We start from the raw sequence: 19,017 nt of genomic DNA on the forward strand, positions 1-19,017 counted from the left end.
CAGAAACCCCAAATCTGAAAATGCCACCCCAAAGTCACACTCTCTGGCCCACATCAAATCAAGGCCAAACTTGCAAAAATCGATGCCCACACTTTGAAAACATCACAGCCATGACCAAACCACCCCAGAACCCAAACTCAAAGGCCAGAAAACCCAAATCTGAACATGCCACCCCAAGGTCACACTCTCTGGCCCACATCAAATCAAGGCCAAACATGCAAACCTCACATCCCACACTCTCAAATCATCACACCCATGACCATACCACCCCAGAACCCAAACCCAAAGGCCAGAAACCCCAAATCTGAACATGCCACCCCAAGGTCACACTCTCTGGCCCACATCAAATCAAGGCCAAACATGCAAACCTCACATCCCACACTCTCAAATCATCACACCCATGACCATACCACCCCAGAACCCAAACTCAAAGGCCAGAAACCCCAAATCTGAACATGCCACCCCATGGTCACACTCTCTGGCCCACATCAAATCAAGGCCAAACACATCTCACACTTTGAAAACATCACACCCATGACCATGCCACCCCAGAACCCAAACTCAAAGGCCAGAAACCCCAAATCTGAACATGCCACCCCAAGGTCACACTCTCTGGCCCACATCAAATCAAGGCCAAACACATCTCACACTTTGAAAACATCACACCCATGACCATGCCACCCCAGAACCCAAACTCAAAGGCCAGAAACCCCAAATCTGAACATGCCACCCCAAGGTCACACTCTCTGGCCCACATCAAATCAAGGCCAAACATGCAAACCTCACATCCCACACTCTCAAATCATCACACCCATGACCATACCACCCCAGAACCCAAACTCAAAGGCCAGAAACCCCAAATCTGAACATGCCACCCCATCGTCACACTCTCTGGCCCACATCAAATCAAGGCCAAACTTGCAAAAATCGATGCCCACACTTTGAAAACATCACAGCCATGACCAAACCACCCCAGAACTCAAACCCAAAGGCCAGAAAACCCAAATCTGAACATGCATCCCCATGGTAAGGCCCATTCTAAAGGATAAAGAAAAAAAGTGTTGCTGGTCTTGGCATCTCAGAGTGAGGCAGGGGAAGGAGGAGGAGGAGCTGCTCTCAAATCATCACAGCCATGACCAAAGCAACCACAAATCTAAAAAAGGAACCCCATGGTCACACTCTCTGGCCCACATCAAATCAAGGCCAAACACATCTCACACTTTGAAAACATCACACCCATGACCATGCCACCCCAGAACCCAAACTCAAAGGCCAGAAACCCCAAATCTGAACATGCCACCCCATGGTCACACTCTCTGGCCCACATCAAATCAAGGCCAAACATGCAAACCTCACATCTCACACTCTCAAATCATCACACCCATGACCATGCCACCCCAGAACCCAAACCCAAAGGCCAGAAACCCCAAATCTGAACATGCCACCCCATGGTCACACTCTCTGGCCCACATCAAATCAAGGCCAAACATGCAAACCTCACATCCCACACTCTCAAATCATCACACCCATGACCATACAGTACAAAAGTGTTTTTCTTATCTTTGCTGGTCTTGGCATCTGGTCCTGGCATCTCGGAGTGAGGCAGGAGGAGGAGGAGGAGGAGAGGGGCAGCCCAAAAAGCCAAATTTAAACCAATTCAAGCAATTTAACCACTTCAGCCAATTCAAGCAATTTCACCACTTCAGCCAATTTAGCCAATTCAAGCAATTTAACAAATTCAGCCAATTTAGCCAATTCAAGCAATTTAACCAATTCAGCCAATTTAGCCAATGCCACCAATTTAACAAAGTTAACCATTTTTTTAAAAAGAATTTGGTGTTTTTTTTAAGGGTCACCTTTTTTTTAAGGGTCACCTTTTGCCTTCTTGGAAGACGGTTCTCCCGCTCTAGGGAAGAACTGGTCCAAGGATGTCTGCTTTTGCCGGCCCTTAAGCAGGTTCTTAAAATGGCTAAGGCAGACATTATCAAAATGGGCAATGGCATGGCTGGTGAGCACCTGCTCAGGGTGGTGCTTCTCCACAAAGGAAGCCACATTGTGGAATTGCCGCAAAATGTCTTTAATTTCTGCCGTTGGCAGAGATGCCCCCGCAGCCTCCTCCTCCTGGCCCCTGTCGAAATGGAGCACGTCTTCATCCACGGCCGAGTGTTGCATCGCCGCCAAGGCCTTCAGGTCCTCTGTTGTCAGGTCCTCGTTGTGCTCCTCGATGAGTTCCTCCACGTCCTCGTTGTCCACGTCGAGTCCCAGGGACCTCGCGATGGAGACGATCTCGTGCACCTCTTCCTCTTCACCTGGCTCAGCACCCTCGGACTGTGACCCTTCCAAGGAAGAAGCATCAGGCCACAGCTTCCTCCACGCAGCAATCAGGTTGCGCTTGGTGATCGCCTGCCAGGCCAAGTCCACCATCTTTAAGCACACCACGATGTCAAAATGCTGCTTCCAGAACTCACGAAGGGTCAGCTGTGTGCTCTCGGTCACATCGAAGCAACGCTTGAAGAGGTGCTTGGTGTACAGCTTCTTGAAGTTGGCGATCACCTGCTGGTCCATGGGTTGCAAGAGGGAGGTCGTGTTGGGTGGCAGAAACTGGACCTTGATGAAGGAGAACTCCGCGAGGATGTCCTTCTCCAGGCCATGCGGGTGCGCAGGAGCATTGTCCAAGAGGAGGAGGCACTTCAGGGGCAAATCTTCTTCCTCCAGGTACCGCTTCACTGTCGGGGCGAAGACACTGTTGATCCACTCGACGAAAAGGAGGCGTGTCACCCATGCGCGGCCATTGGAGCGCCACATCACTGGCAACCTGTCCTTCTGGATGTTGTGTGCCTTGAACGCCCTGGGATTCTCGGAGTGGTACACCAACAGGGGCTTGACCTTACAGTCCCCGCTGGCATTGGCACACAACGCAAGTGTGAAGCGGTCCTTCATTGGCTTGTGGCCTGGCTGTCTCCTCTCCTCCTGGGTGATGTAGGTGCGGCGAGGCATCTTCTTCCAGAAGAGGCCCGTCTCGTCGCAGTTGAAGACTTGCTGCGGGACGTAGCCTTCCTCCTCCACCATGGCCTTGAACGCGACGACGAATGCTTCAGCGGCCTGGTGGTCTGCGCTGGACGCCTCGCCGTGACGGACGACAGAGTGGATCCCGGTCCTCCTCTTGAACCTGTCGAACCAGCCACGTGATGCTTTGAAGTCCGGGGTGGCTGGCTCCTCCTGCGAAGAAGTTCCTTCGCCTGCCTCCTTGCTGGCCAGGTCTTCGTAGATGGCGGTGGCCTTCTCGCAGATGACCGAGGTGGTCACAGTATCCCCGACTCGCTCCTTTTCCTTGATCCAGAGGAGAAGCAGGCGCTCCATCTCCTCATGCTTCGGTGTCCTCTGCTTGGCGATGGTCGTCACGCCTTTCGCTGGAGCCACAACAGCTCTGATGGCCTCCTTCTGCTTGAGGACAGTGCCAATCGTCGATGGGTTGCGTCCATACTCCTTGGCAATGTCCACCAAGCGCACGCCCCTCTCGTGCTTGGCAATGATGTCCTTCTTGTCCTCCAAGGACAAGGGAGCCCTCTTCTTCTTCTCACCGCTTGGCTTGGGAGCCATACTGTACAGTAGCTCAAGCCTAAAAAGGACAAAAGGCACAGGCACTGAGCAAAAGCCACAATTGGAAACCACCCCCACCCCCATGGTCACACTCTCTGGCCCAAACTTGCAAAAGTCCCACCCCACACTCTCAAATCATCACAGCCATGGCCAAAGCACACAAGAACACAAGCCCATAGGCCAGAAACCCAAAATCTGAAAATGCAACCCTATGGTGAGAGTCTCTGGCCACATGTGACCATAGCCAAAGTGTTAAAAGTCTCACACCACACTTTGAAAACAGCACAGCCATGAAGAAATCAAAGCAGCAAATGAAGCCCATCATCCACACATGAGAGCATGTTACCCAAACAGCAAAAAACCCCCAAAAAAGCAACCCAGCAGCTCTAACCCATCATCCACACATCAGAGCATGCCACACTAACAGCAAAAAACCCCCAAAAAAGCAACCCAGCAGCTCTAACCCATCATCCACACATCAGAGCATGTTACCCAAACAGCAAAAAACCCCCAAAAAAGCAACCCAGCAGCTCTAACCCATCATCCACACATCAGAGCATGCCACACTAACAGCAAAAACCCCCCAAAAAAGCAACCCAGCAGCTCTAACCCATCATCCACACATCAGAGCATGCCACCCAAACAGCAAAAAACCCCCAAAAATGCAACCCAGCAGCTCTAACCCATCATCCACACATCAGAGCATGTTACCCAAACAGCAAAAACCCCCCAAAACAGCAACCCAGCAGCTCTAACCCATCATCCACACATCAGAGCATGTTACCCAAACAGCAAAAAACCCCCAAAAATGCAACCCAGCAGCTCTAACCCATCATCCACACATCAGAGCATGTTACCCAAACAGCAAAAACCCCCCAAAAAAGCAACCCAGCAGCTCTAACCCATCATCCACACATCAGAGCATGTTACCCAAACAGCAAAAAACCCCAAAAATGCAACCCAGCAGCTCTAACCCATCATCCACACATCAGAGCATGTTACCCAAACAGCAAAAAACCCCCAAAAAAGCAACCCAGCAGCTCTAACCCATCATCCACACATCAGAGCATGTTACCCAAACAGCAAAAAACCCCCAAAAATGCAACCCAGCAGCTCTAACCCATCATCCACACATCAGAGCATGTTACCCAAACAGCAAAAAACCCCCAAAAAAGCAACCCAGCAGCTCTAACCCATCATCCACACATCAGAGCATGTTACCCAAACAGCAAAAACCCCCCAAAAAAGCAACCCAGCAGCTCTAACCCATCATCCACACATCAGAGCATGTTACCCAAACAGCAAAAAAACCCCAAAAATGCAACCCAGCAGCTCTAACCCATCATCCACACATCAGAGCATGTTACCCAAACAGCAAAAAACCCCCAAAAAAGCAACCCAGCAGCTCTAACCCATCATCCACACATCAGAGCATGTTACCCAAACAGCAAAAAACCCCCAAAAATGCAACCCAGCAGCTCTAACCCATCATCCACACATCAGAGCATGTTACCCAAACAGCAAAAAACCCCCAAAAAAGCAACCCAGCAGCTCTAACCCATCATCCACACATCAGAGCATGTTACCCAAACAGCAAAAAACCCCCAAAAATGCAACCCAGCAGCTCTAGCCCATCATCCACAAATCTGAACATGCCAGTAGTGTAGCAAAACCCACAATCCACACTTTGAAAACACCAAAAAAATAAAAATAAAAAAAATAAAAATTAAAAAAAAATTAAAAAAATTTAAAAAAAAAAACAGCACCCCAGCACCCCAGAGCAAAAGCATGGTCACACTGTCTCAGCCCACCCCACCCCACAAGAAGAAGGTAAAAATCCATCAACCTACCTGTAGAGAAATTCCTGATGGCCGGTCTTGATCCGAAGATACACCTGGCAAAGGCAGAAAAAGTCCAAAGGCCAGGAAAAGTCCGAACCTCAAGTGGACCCAAGAGTCAGAGCTCAGAATATCAACTCTTCCTCACACAGTCCACAGGGCCAGACAAAGGAGCAGATCAATGGAAGCCGGCTTTTGTACCTCAAGCCAGGCCACCCCCCCCAATTTCGTTAGCCAATACAGTTGATCAGCTTGATTTCGCAAGCCAATCACTGCTGCTAACGAAATTCAAAATTCGCGCCAAAGCTAACCCCTAACCCAGCCCCCTGGGTTAGCCGTTAGCCCTTTAAATCCCTGGAAAGCCTATCGCTGCAGTTTGCATCTTTTGAATTTCGCGCCGAAAAGGATTGCGTAACCCGAAGAATCTTTCGTAACCCGGGACAGCTTTTTACAAGCCGCGTTTTTCGTATCCCGAATATTTCGTAACCCGGTCCTTTCGTATCCCGGGGTACCAGTGTATCTATATCTGGATATCTGCTTCTGTACTCTGCTATGTTATTATTGTGCTGCATCTGGGAGTATCACCCTCAGATTGTGCTGTATATTGGTTTTTCAACGCGACTGGAATTCAGAGCCAAGATGCACCTGAGAGCCAGTGTGCTAATCCTTTGTCTGTGATATTTGCACCAAGCACCCATTGCATTGAATTTGGTTTCAGACCATTCTTCCCCCCAGGAAACATTCTGAAGCGATTTAATCCTTGTTGAACACTCCGTTTCTTCCCCCAAGCAACAATTACAGTATAAATATCTGTCCTGGCTGGCTGTTCTTTGATGTCAGTCCAATTACAGACAGACAGTCTGTCGGTTTACATGGCTGAGCACCTCAATGCACTCGCCAACCCCACTTGTTGCAGGAGCTCCTGACTTCTCTTCCCATTTTGAACTCTCAGCAATTGGAATCCAGATCTGCCTAGGTAAAGTATTACCATTATGAAAGTCTTACATCTCTTGACCACTCCCACCTGATATCTAGTTGTTGTCCATGTGTGAACCCTTATGTGTCTGTGTGTTTTGCTTTTCCCCTGAATAAAACAAAAAACCTATTTCAAATGCCTTTGGAGTTCTGTGTGCTTCTGGGCCTGGTATAGTTGGGCTTGAATCCCGAGGTCATTATTGCCCCAACCAAACTATATCTCTCTTTTCAGCTAAGTACCAAATTCCCCTAAAAGCATCACACTTGCAAGTGCCCTTCCCAAACTCCAGCATTTTGGATAACAAAGGGCCTCTGGAATCAACCATGGAGCTAAACAAACTCAGGTTGGAGAAAAACATTAGAGAAAAAGGAATTTTTGTGTCACCTTTCCTCTCTTCATAGGCATTGCTTGATAACTGCTATATGGAGCCCCTTAATATCCCTGAAAACAAGGGCCTGAGCCATGTTCTCACCAGTTCACTCAATCCAGTTCTTAAAATCTGTCAGGTTGGTGGCTGCCTCCCAATCCCCAAAGCCCCTCTCCTGGCCCTTCCCAGAGGTCCCTTCCTCTCCACACAAAGCTAGGTGATTCTGGCTTTGCTCCTGCCTTCTCCTCCTGGCTCCCAGATGCCTGATCCCCTTCCTTTTCTCCCTCTGCTCCCCAACCTTCCCTCTTGCCATCTGCACTGCTTCAGCATTTCACCTTCAGCATCTCTTCCCTGCCTTTTTATTTTTCACATTCCTTCCATTTCTCTATCACAGACAGAAAAACACCCACAGAGAGTGTGTGATGCATAAAAGGGACACTTTGAGGCCCATTTGTTGAGAAAGGCAGTATAATCAATATACAAATAATTCATTGGGAAAGGCAGAGCAAATGGGTTTGGGACCTGGACTCCAATTTTGGTGAGGGTCAAGTGCCAGAGAGTAGCCATAAAACAGCCTTAAGACGTCTCTAAGGAGTTTATCGAACATGAGGAATTTCTCTTAATTTCGAATGAAAAGAAAGTAGGGCCAGAACGCATTCACATCAAGTTGCTAGTTTAGCGCAATTATGTGAATGTGTATTGTGTTCGAACTGGCTCCCCCTTGCCTGAAAATAGCATGCCATGGCCCGAATTTGCGTGTGGCAGTCTATCACGTAATAACGTGAAACCACATGATTGCATTCAGATTGCCATCGGAATATACTTCCAATTCCCCTTGTCTGATAAACTCCTAAGACAGGGATGGACTACTGTTGTTGATGGGGGAGGTGGTCATATTGGACCCCAGGGGATCTCAGGGCACCCCCACATGGTATTTCCTTGAGGGGGGGGATAAATAATATTTTGCCCCTCAATATCTGACAGCATTCCTTTGGGGAAGTGGTATCCATTTTGCCACTGTTCTCTGAGCCACTGCAGGGCCAAGGCATGCATTTTACCCAAGAAGCCTCTCCAGACTCTCAATAGGCGGGAATAGGGGCCAAAAAAGCGAGGAAACTTGGTCAGGGATAGGCTAAGGAGCATTTGGAGCCGAAAAGCATTTCTCTCCATGGTTCCTTCCCATAAAATCCTAGAATTGACAGTTTAAATTAGGATATTTAGAATCCTTAGATAGTGGAGAGCGATAGTGTCTCTCTAAATTACAAATTCCAAGATTTCACAAAAAGTTGCTATGACAGGTAAACTATGTGTGAAAGGGATGTAGGAGTCCTGGTAGACCACAACTCAAACATGCGTCAACAGTGTGATGCAGCAACTAAAAAGGCCAATGTGATCCTAGGCAACATCAATACGAGTATAGTGTTATGTCAGTGGGTTGGACTGGTTAGCTCTTCTAGTTTCTTTCAACTTTATGATTCTACGTCATTGATTAAGGGAATAGTGCAACTCTATTCTGCTTTCGTCAGGCCCTCACTTGGAATACTGTGTCCACTTCTGGTCACAATTCAAAACGGATGTTGATAAGCTGGAGTGTATCCAAAGGAGAGCAATGAAAATGGTGAAGGGTCTGGAAACCATCAAGCCCTATGAGGAGTGGTTTAGGGAGCTGGGAATGTTTAGCCTGGATACCTAGCTAATACCCCAGAGGACAGGATCATAATTCAAAATGACTTGAATAGACTAGAAAGCTGGGCCAAAGCTAACAAAATGAAATTCAATACGGAGAAAAATAAGTTATTGTACATAGGGCGGAAATATGAAATGCACAGATATAGGATGGGGAAAACCTGGCTGAATGAAACTACTTGTGAAAGGTATCTAGGAGTCCCAGTAGACCACAAGTTGAACATGAGTTAACAGTGCGATGCAGCAGCTAACAAGGCCAATGCAATTTTAGGCTGCATCAACAGAAGTATAGTGTCTAGATCAAGGGAAGTAATAGTGTCACTCTATTCTGCATTGGTCAGGCCTCACCTGGAATACCGTGTCCAGTTTTGGGCACCACAATTCAAAACGTATGTTGAGAAACTGGAACACATCCAAAGGAGGGCAACTAAAATGGCTGGATGGCCATCTGTCGGGGATGCTTTGATTTGGATTTCCTACATGGCAGGGGGTTGGAGTGGATGTCCCTTATGGTCCCTTCCAACTCTAAGATTCTATGACTCTATTCCAGCTCTGATTCTATAATTCTAAAGTGGAATCATAGTGCCATGATAATGTAGAATGAAAGGGCCCTCAGTCTTCATAGTAAGGGCAATGAATTCAGCTTCCTTACCCACAGAGGCCACATTTTCATAATTCTCAATCATCACATAATTGTACATAAGTCTCTGCTTCTTTGTCAACATTTTCCATTCATCCTCAGTGAAATATACTGCCACATCTGCAAAGGTCACCTGCAAAAGAAAATAGACTTCATTCACAGAATGACTAACAAAAAAAAGGGGGGGGGGGCACATGATGCATCACAAAATCATTTGATCACCTCAGAATTTAGTCCAGGAAAGAAACTTTAAATTCTGTTAGCAAGAAAAAAAGCTATTGCTTTTGAAATCCAGTTTGTCTCAAATTCTTTCAATATAACATACAATATAAGAAACAATATAATTTAGGCCATAGGTGGGATATTGATGATGGATTAGGATATTGATTATCCCGACACTTTTGTACATTGAGCCTCCAAAGATTATAGTGCATGTAGCCATTTGTTGCCAAATTTCAGAGGCAAATGTCATTTTTAAAAAGCTGTTCTGGGGAGCACTGTGGGCTTGAGGGCCATGGGGCCACCCCCACTTTATATCCAGAGACACTCTCCCATATCACCCAATGTTTCACAGCTGGGAAAAACAAGACACATGTGGGCAAGCAACACCAGAAAGTGGTGAAGATGGTAAAAGTTGTTTATGAGGAAGATCCCACAAGCGGGAAAGGGCACAGCAGTTTGCTTTTGCCTCAGACTCCTAGCAAAGCAAAGTCCCTGCCCCCTTCTTTCTTCTCCTCTCCCCACTTTTGAGTTGATGGGGTGCAAACTCCTTGGCATCCATTATGCAGAAACTGAAGTGAGCTGAAGGGGGAAAGTGGGTGGAAGAGAAAGAAACAAGGACTTTTTAAAAGCCCCCGAAATAATGGGGTGACAGAGGATTAACCAGGACTGTCTCTGCCAAAATTGAACATTATTTTATTTGCTTCCTTTCATAAATTGGCCCAGCAGTGACACAGATGAAGCTATAAGGATAGTGACTCACCAAAGAGTTGTTGTACCTCGGTAGCCTCTTTCTGTTGGAGCCCAACTCCCTCCGCTTGGCCTCTGTGTCAGCCATCAGGTGGGCAGGGGGTCCTGGTGGTCTTGCACTTGGTCACTTCCAGAAAAAGAGGCCCAAAGCTGTGTACAAGGAGGACGAGATGGAGTTCATGAGAAAAGGGACCAGGGTTAGGATTGGCTTGGCAAGAAACCCTGCAGCACTCAAAGACACAGAGAACAGCATCCTGCTGGTGACACACGCAGATGACATATGCCTCATTTGGGCCAATGCAGAGCTGGGCATCCCCTTCCTCCCTCTGCACCAAACAAAGCTCCCTATACCTAGCATAGATTCACTGCAGCTTCCCTACACAACAGATACTCCATGCCTTCTTAGAGTGGTGGGGGATTAGTGGATGGGGAATTGGAGAGGGCCCTGGTTATGTCCCCGTAGATAGATGTGAAACGAGTGCATCATAAATAAATAAACAAATAAATAACCTCCAGAGGTCCCCAATGCTTTTTCCCATCATCAGCCCCTTTCCCAGGAAGGCTGCATCTGCACTATAGAAATAAGGCACTTTGACACCGCTTTAACCGCTCAGTGCTATGGAATCCTGGGATTTTACCTTTGGACACTTAGCCTTCTCTGCCAGAGAGCTCTCATGCCACAACAAACTACAAATCCCAGGATTCTATAGGATGGAAATAGGAGAGTTAACAGACTTTAGAACTGGATTATTTCTGCAGTGCAGATGCAGCCTGAGTCGGTTTTAAAAGGGTAGAAGCACTCATGTCTTGTTTTTACCCTCCTAATAATGGTTTCCTTTAAAAAAAAATAAGTAGTTTGTTTTAGTCTCTAATTGTTATTCTTCTTGTTGTTTGTTTGTTTGTATGTTTGTTTGTTTCATTCTTGGTAATATGAGTTATTCTGGTCTGTCTCCTTCCTTCTTGCCTGAAAATCTATTAATAAGGAAACTGGGGAGACTTCTAAAAAGTCCCAAAGGAGCTACTTTTGGCCTTGTTTGGGGGACTAGCCTCCTCTTTGAAGCCAAAGCCCAATGTTTGTGAATAATAATAATAATAATAATAATAAGGCTTGCATTCAAACTATCCTCCCGATTTCTGATCCCTTTTAAAACCCATGTTCCCCAGAAGGAGCAGAGCTGTGTAATAAGAAAACCCTCTCAGAAAAGAGACACAAAAGACACACAAAGAGACACACTTCCTTCCTTTTGGCCCAAGGACCCTGGCCTCCTTCTGACTCTGGAGCCTCAGGAGAGAAAGAGAAGCCTCTGTTCAACTGAGGCTCAGAGAAGGTTCCGGAACATTATTCCCCACAGTCAGTGTTGCCAACAAGCCTCGGAGATAATTCCCGGAAATGCTTGTCCAAAACCCGCTGAATCCCCTCACATCACACTGAATTTTCAGTCACAATTCCCAGAAAATTCCCATAATGTTAAAATGGCGGATGTTTTGCAAATAAACGTAAATATAATTGAATAAAAATAATTGTAACTTATTTCAACTCTCAAAATCACCATTGAACCAAACAAAGAATCTTTCAGACCTTTTAAGATATTTATTTTGACATGAAGGGGGTTCAGGAAGCTTTGTGCCAAATAGAAACGTGTTCGGATGCAACCGCACTGCAGAAATAAATCCAGTTTGACACCCTTTTAATTGCCATGGCTCAGTGCTAGGGAATCCTGGGAATTCTAGTTTTCTGAGACATTTAACCTTCTCTCTCAGCAAACTCTGGTGTGACAACAAACTACAATTCCCAGGATTTCATAGCACTGGGCCATGGCAGTAAAAACAGTATGAAACTGGATTGTCTCTGGAGTCTGGAGTGAAGATCCAAGACACACAGAAGAAATAAACCAGTTTAAGACTGCTTTAACTGCCCTGGCTCAGTGCTAGAGAACCCTGGGAATTGTAGTTTTGTGAGAAAGAGCTCTGGTGCCACAATGAACTACAATTCCCATGCATCTGAGGAAATACGCTTAAGTCTAGGAAAGCTCATGCTGCCAACTTTTCTTTCAGTGAGTCTCAAAGGTGCTACAAGATCTCTCTATCATCATCACCATTATTATTATTATCATTATTATCATTATCAAATCCAAATGCAGCTTAAGAACTGGACTTAAATTGGCAACACTGAATCCTGTAGACTCATTCTCTGGGGCTGTGATATGGAAGTGTGCAGGCAATTCCCTTGTTCAACCAGGGAATCCTGGGAATTGTAGTTTGTTGTGACATGAGACACTGCTTTTACCGGCAGCCAGGGCTCCATGCATGAAATTCTGGGCTTGGTGGTTTGTTGTGCCCAGAATCCCATCATCGCAGGGAGCCTTGCAGTTAGAAGCAGTGCCAAACTGGATTATTTCTGCAGTATGGATGGCAATGGAAAAGAGAACGAAAAAGAGAGCCACAAAACAAACTTCTTGGGAAGACAGAGCAGGGATGCCAACTTACCAGGTGCTCTGCCCATGCTCAGAGGCATATTTAATCACTAACACACACACACAGTCTCAGGGACATCACATTCACATCACACAACTAACTAGTAGGGCAGCCCATGGAAGGGAGGGAAGATGGAGATAAACACATCCCTGATTATTCTACCCAGGTGCTCTGCCCATGCTCAGAAGCACCTTTCCACCTCTTTTTCTCCTCCATTCTTCTACTTTTTCCCTACTAGATTTTCCTCCCATCGACCCAAATGGTCCTCCTCACAGTACAACAACAACCCTGAGAGGTAGGCTTGGGGCACTCTGCCCAAGCTCAGGAATTCAGAAATTCAAATGTCACTCTCAGCAGGCACACACAGTAGTCCCAACATCAACCCATGATACCATTATCAACTATTGCCTTTGTGATTGTGTGCCTTAAAACTTATGGCTTACTTGGAAATTCAAGGCAATTGGGATTAAGCCAGCCAAATCCCTCACTCCTTCTGGGCAACACTTTGTGCCTGGGTTGGTTGCTTGCCCAATGCCTGCCTCTCTCTCTCTCCAGCAGCCGCTTTGCCTGGAGCGGAGCCTGAATGCCTGAGGGGGGGGGGGCAATCAATCACTGTCCTCCTCTCTCTCTGATTGGCTGAAAAAACTGTTAGTGTGATTCCAGAGTTGGTTGGTTTGCTCTTTGCTCCGTTCTGAACTTCTGGCTCTCAAAGGGAGTCGTTGGAGAGAGAGAGAGAGTGTGTTTTTTCTTCAGCCCTCTTTCTGATTGGCTGAAACTGTTACAATCCAAAGGGTTGGTTGCATGCTGCAGGCAGCTTTCAGGCTGGAGCTGAAAGTCGCCGAAAATGCACTGAAATAGAGGAGGGCACGGAAATCACACCAAAAGCTCTGAAAAGTCACCGTTTTCGTGTGAAAGTCGCGAAATTGGCAACACTGGAAATAAGGCACTTTGACACCGCTTTAACTGCTCAGTGCTATGGAATCCTGGGATTTTACCTTTAGGACACTTAGCCTTCTCTGCCAGAGAGTTCTCATGCCACAACAAACTGCAAATCCCAGGATTCTATAGAATGGAGCCAGGAGTTTCAAACTGGATTATTTCTGCAGTGCAGATACATCCTGAGTCGATTGTAAAAGGATAGAAGCACCCATGTCTTGTTTTTATCCTCCTAATAATGGTTTTCCTTTAAAAAATTAAGTAGTTTGTTTTAGTCTATAATCCTTATTTTTGTTGTTTGTTTTATGTTTCATTCTTGGTAATATGAGTTATTCTGGTCTGTCTCCTTCCTTCTTGCCTGAAAATCCATTAATAAGGAAACTGGGGAGACTTTTAAAACCTCCCAAAGGAGCCACTTTTGGCCTTTTTTGGGGGACTAACCTCCTCTTAGAAGCCAAAGCCCAGTGTTTGTAAAGAAGAAGAAGAAGGCTTGTATTAAAACTATCATATCCATTTCTAATCCCTTTTAAAACCCATGTTCCCCAGAAGGAGCAGAGCTGTGTAATAAGAAAACCCTCTCAGAAAAGAGACACAAAAGACACACTTGCTTTTGGCCCAAGGAGCCTGGCCTCCTTCTGACTCTGGAGCCTCAGGAGAGAAAGAGAGGACTCTGTTCAACTGAGGCCTCAGAGAAGGTTCCGGAATATTATTCCCCACAGTCACAAGCAGAACAAAATGGCTGCCAGAACACAAAATGGCTGCCAGAACACAAAATGGCCACCTCTGGCTCAGCACTTGGAGGCCTCAGTGCAGTAGTGAAACCTACCACTTCCAGGCCTTGTCCCTCTGCTCCCTCTCCCCTCTCTCTCTGCCTCCTTCCTTCCTCCTTGTCTCTCTCTCTCTCTCTCTCTCTCTCCTTCCTTCCTTCCTTCCTTCCTTCCTTCCTTCCTTCCTTCCCTCTCTCTGTCCCCTTCTCACTCACTCTTCCGCGCAGAGAGCTAAATAGAGAGGCAGAAGCTCCTCCCCTTCTTCAATCTGGCCAATGGGGACAGAGGAGCTGGAAGACCCCGCCCCCCTGCCCCACCCTCACAGGCTCCTCCTGCAGTTAATATGGAACAAGGCAGGAGGGACTGAGGGACCCTGGAGCCCCAGCCACACTGGCGGCCATTTTGTGTTCTGGCGGCCATTTTGTGTGCTGTTTGTGACTATGGAGTATGTTCTAGAACCTTCTCTGAGTCCTCAGTTGAACATGCATAAACACACACAGATACACAGAGAGAGAGAGAGAGAGAGAGACATACAGACACACATATACACACATTATATATACACACACACACACACAGACATATATACACATACATATACTGTATATATACATACATGTCACAACAAACTACAATTCCCAGGATTCCCTGATTTGACAAGGGAATTGCCTCCACGCTTCCAGATCACAGCCCCAGAGAAAGAGAATCTACAGTATATCAGCATTGCCAATTTAAGTCCACTTTTTCAGCTGCATTTGAATTTAATAATGATAATAATAATGGTGATGATGATGATAGATAGATAGATAGATAGATAGATAGATAGATAGATAGATAGATCGTGTAGCACATTTGAAACACACTAAAAGAAAAGTTGGCAGCATGAGCTTTCCTAGACTTAAGCGTACTTCCTCAGATGTATGGGAATTGTAGTTTATTTTGGCACCAGAGCTCTTTCTCACAAAACTACAATTCCCAGGGTTCCCTAGCACTGAGCCAGGGCAGCTAAAGTGGTCTTGAACTGGATTATTTCTGCAGTGTGTCTTGGAACCAACTCAGGCTGCATCTTCACTCCAGAGACAATCCAGTTTCATACCGTTTTAACTGCCATGGCCCAGTGCTATGAAGTCCCGGTAATTGTAGTTTGTTATCATACCAGAGTTTGCTGAGAGAGAAGGTTCAATGTCTCACAGAACTAGAATTCCCAGGATTCCATAGCACCGAGCCTGGGCAATTAAAGGGGTGTCAAACTGGATTATTTCTGCAGTGTGGTTGCAGCCAAACACGTTTCTATTTTGCATAAATCTTCCTGGCCCCCCTTCATGTCCAAATAAGTATCTTAAAGGTATTAGAAGGACTGAAAGATTCTTTGTTTGGTCCAATGGTAATTTTGAGAGTTGAAATAAGTTACAATTATTTTTATTCAATTAGGTTTACATTTATTTGCTAAAGATCCACCATATTAGTAAAAATATAAATAAATCCTATTATTATTATTATTATTATTATTATTATTATTATTATTAACATTACGGGAACTTTCAAGGGATTTTGACTGAATATTCCGTGTAATATGGGGTGGATTCCATGGATTTTGGTAAAACATGCCGGGAAATAAGTTCAAGGCTTCTTACCAACACTGGTCCTGCCCTGCAGTAAGGCCACTCCAATCCCTCTCAACAGGGGACTACAACTCCCAAGTCTTCTTTCTTTCTTTCTTTCTTTCTTTGTTACTTTCCTTCTTCCTTCCTTCCTTCTTTTCTCCCAAGCTGCCTTGTGTTAGTGCTTTTACTGCTCTTCTTGTCGTTGTGTGCTTCTAAGTTGTTTCTGACTTATGGTGACCCTAAGGGAAGTCCATTGAAGGCTTTTCTTGGCAAGATTTGTCCAGAAGTGGTTTAGCAAGTGCCTCCCTCTGAGGCTGAGAGAGTGTGACTTCTTGCCTAAGGTCACTCAGTGGATTTCTGTGGCCAAGAGGGCATTCGGACCCTGGGCTCCAGGGTCATAGTCCAATGCTCCAGCCACTAAACCACCGCTGGCTCTTTCTTGAGGCTTTGTAGTTTTTTGTGGAGTGGCTCTAAGTCATTGCCGACTTCTGGGGAGCCTTCCCTGGGGTTTTCTTGGCAAGAGTTGTTCAGAGGAGGTTTGCCATTGCCTTCCTCTGAGGCTGAGAGAGTGTGACTTCTTGCCCAAGGGACCCAGCTGGTTTCATGGAGGAGTGGAGCACTGCAGCCTGGACTCCAGAGTTGTAACCCAACACTCAAACCATTGCACCACACTGCCCCCCGTTCCCATGTACAACCTGAGAAATAATAGCAGACTTTTTTCTGTTCTTCATGTGTGTCTTCAAGTCTAATCCAATTTATGGCAAACCTAAGGCAAACTTATCATGGGGTTTCCTTGGCAGGTTTATTCAGCGAGGGGATGCCATTGCCATCCTCTGAGGCTGAGAGAGTGTGACTTGCCAAGGGTCACCTAAGTCCAAAACACACTGCAGCAATAATCCAATCTGAGATTGCTTTAACTGCCCTGGCTCAGTGCTAGGGTATTGTGGGAGATGTAGTTTTGTGACACATTGAGCCTTCTCTGTCAGAGGGCTCTGGTGCCACAATAAACTCCAGTTCCCAGGATTCCCTAGCACTGGGCCAGGGAAGTTAAAGCGCTCTCAAAATGGACTATTGCTGCCGTGTGTTTTGGACCTTACTTGGCCGCAAACTGTCCATATCCTGCAATGCATCTCCTAATTCTGTTGGCAGTCCCTCCCTCTCAACACTTTCTCATTTACCCCCAAAACCAGCACAAAGCTGGCAGATGGAAAGAAGTTTTAAAGCAGCATTTAAATCTGCCATATTTTATTAAAAGACTAAATGTCCCAAATGCTATTATCAGTTTTGTAGCTATTATTACAGAAAGAGATAGAGTGCAAACTCCTGAAGTACCTTTATTTTCTGGAGTGAGATGCGTTTTTGCAACTGACTCTCTGTGATGATCTCCGGTGGTCCAAGCAGCCAAACCGCGGCCCTGTAATAATAATAATAATAATAATAATAATAATAATAATAATAGTTTTATATCCCTCTCTTCAGCCAAAAGGCTATCAGAGTGGCTTACAAATTGTTAATTAGACATTTAGACATTATGGCTCTTAGCCCAGCAGACCCTTAAATTCCTTAAATCACGCTGCCATCATCCAGTGAATTATAAAAGGACTTCCCTTAACCTTCACTGGGACCAGTTAAGGAACCTTATTTATACTTCTTTACTGATCTTCCAAGCATCAACCGATCCAAGACACGTGTAAAAGGAGTTTAGAGTAGTAGATTCTCCAAGGAGATGTTTATTATAAATAACAAAATATAACTAAAATATAAGTGATACAAGATATTAAGAGTCTTTGAGGTACAATATTTGTAAGTATATAATATTCAATTCATACAAGCTATTAAAATAATAAATAGACCTAAACATCCAATTCTGAGACTAACTTCCAAGATCCGCTCTTTAACTCTCTCTGTCTGGATCTCCAACCGACACAATTCCCCCAACTGTCTCTTGGTCTCTCAGGCCTTATATCTCCTTCTCACGGAAGCTTCCAGAAGAACCTTCATCTTGCTCTCTGATTGGTCAAGAGAGCCTTCCGTAGCAGTGATGTCATTATGCATTTGCATAAACCTCCCTTTTCTGCCTGAAGAAGACCTCCATTGACTGGAGCCCAGTCATTACACTTTCCCAAGGCAAGGCTTGCACCTATTTCCCAATGTTGTTCTTGGGGTCTGTCTTCCAGTTGTTTCCAGGTCTTATGGTGACTTTATGGGAGTCTCTGAAGGGGTTTTCTAGGCAGGTTCCTTCAGAGTGGGTTTCTATGGCCATCCTCTGAGGCTGAGAGAGTGTGACTTGCCCAAGGCTTCAGTTCTTTTGGAAGCCTTTTTGCTTTCTCTTCTAGAAGGCAGCTGAGGAGTTGCTTCTTGCTCTGAAGAATGAGAGGGACATTATGGCATCCAAAAGGCTAACATTCTCTGGAGTTATGTCTGATAATATGGATATATAGAATTGAAATACCTGTTCATTTATTAAAATGTTTATAGTGCACCCCTTATCATAGACTCTCATAGATATGTCTCTTAATAGCAGTTAACCAAATTAAACAGTATATAAAACAAAAACATGAAACAAGCTGGACAAGGCAACTGTTACATGGATTTGTAATTGGTTGACTGGCCAAACCCAAAGGATATTCAACAGTGGCTCCTTTTCATCCTGGAGAGAAGTGACCAGTGGGGTGTCCAGTGGGGCTCTGTCCGGGGCCCAGTGCTATTCAACATCTATATCAATGACTTGGACGACAGAAATGGGGGAATACTTATCAAATTTGCAGATGAAACCAAATTACGAGGAGTAGCTAATACCCCAGAAGACAGGATCAAAATTCAAAATGTTCTGAATAGACTAGAAAGCTGGGCTAAAGCTAACAAAATGCAATTCGACACAGAGAAATGTTTGGTATTGCACTTAGGGTGGAAATAGGAAATGCAGAGATATAGGATGAGGTACACCTGGCTGAATGAAAATACTTATGAAATGTATCTAGGGGTCCAAGTAGACCACAAGTTTAACATGAGTCAACAGTGTGATGAGGCAGCTAACAAGGCCAATGCGATTTTAGGCTGCATCGATAGAAGTATAGTGTCTAGATCAAGGGAAGTAATAGTGCCACTATATTCTGCTCTGGTCAGGCCCCACCTGGAATATTGTGTCCAGTTCTGGGC

The 19,017-nt window shown here is 45.5% G+C and overlaps 1 pseudogene across 1 annotated transcript in view; it reads right to left on the reverse strand.

The window, feature by feature from the left end:
* The window catches only part of LOC149301612 (uncharacterized), a 122,120-nt pseudogene that overhangs the window by 39,784 nt on the left and 63,319 nt on the right, over window positions 1-19,017 (reverse strand). The window lies entirely within an intron of this gene.

The sequence above is a fragment of the Sceloporus occidentalis genome, unplaced genomic scaffold, assembly GCF_023333645.1.
Source record: "Sceloporus occidentalis isolate IW3139 unplaced genomic scaffold, rSceOcc1.0.p SCAF_21, whole genome shotgun sequence".
Classification (NCBI taxonomy): Eukaryota; Metazoa; Chordata; class Lepidosauria; order Squamata; family Phrynosomatidae; genus Sceloporus; species Sceloporus occidentalis.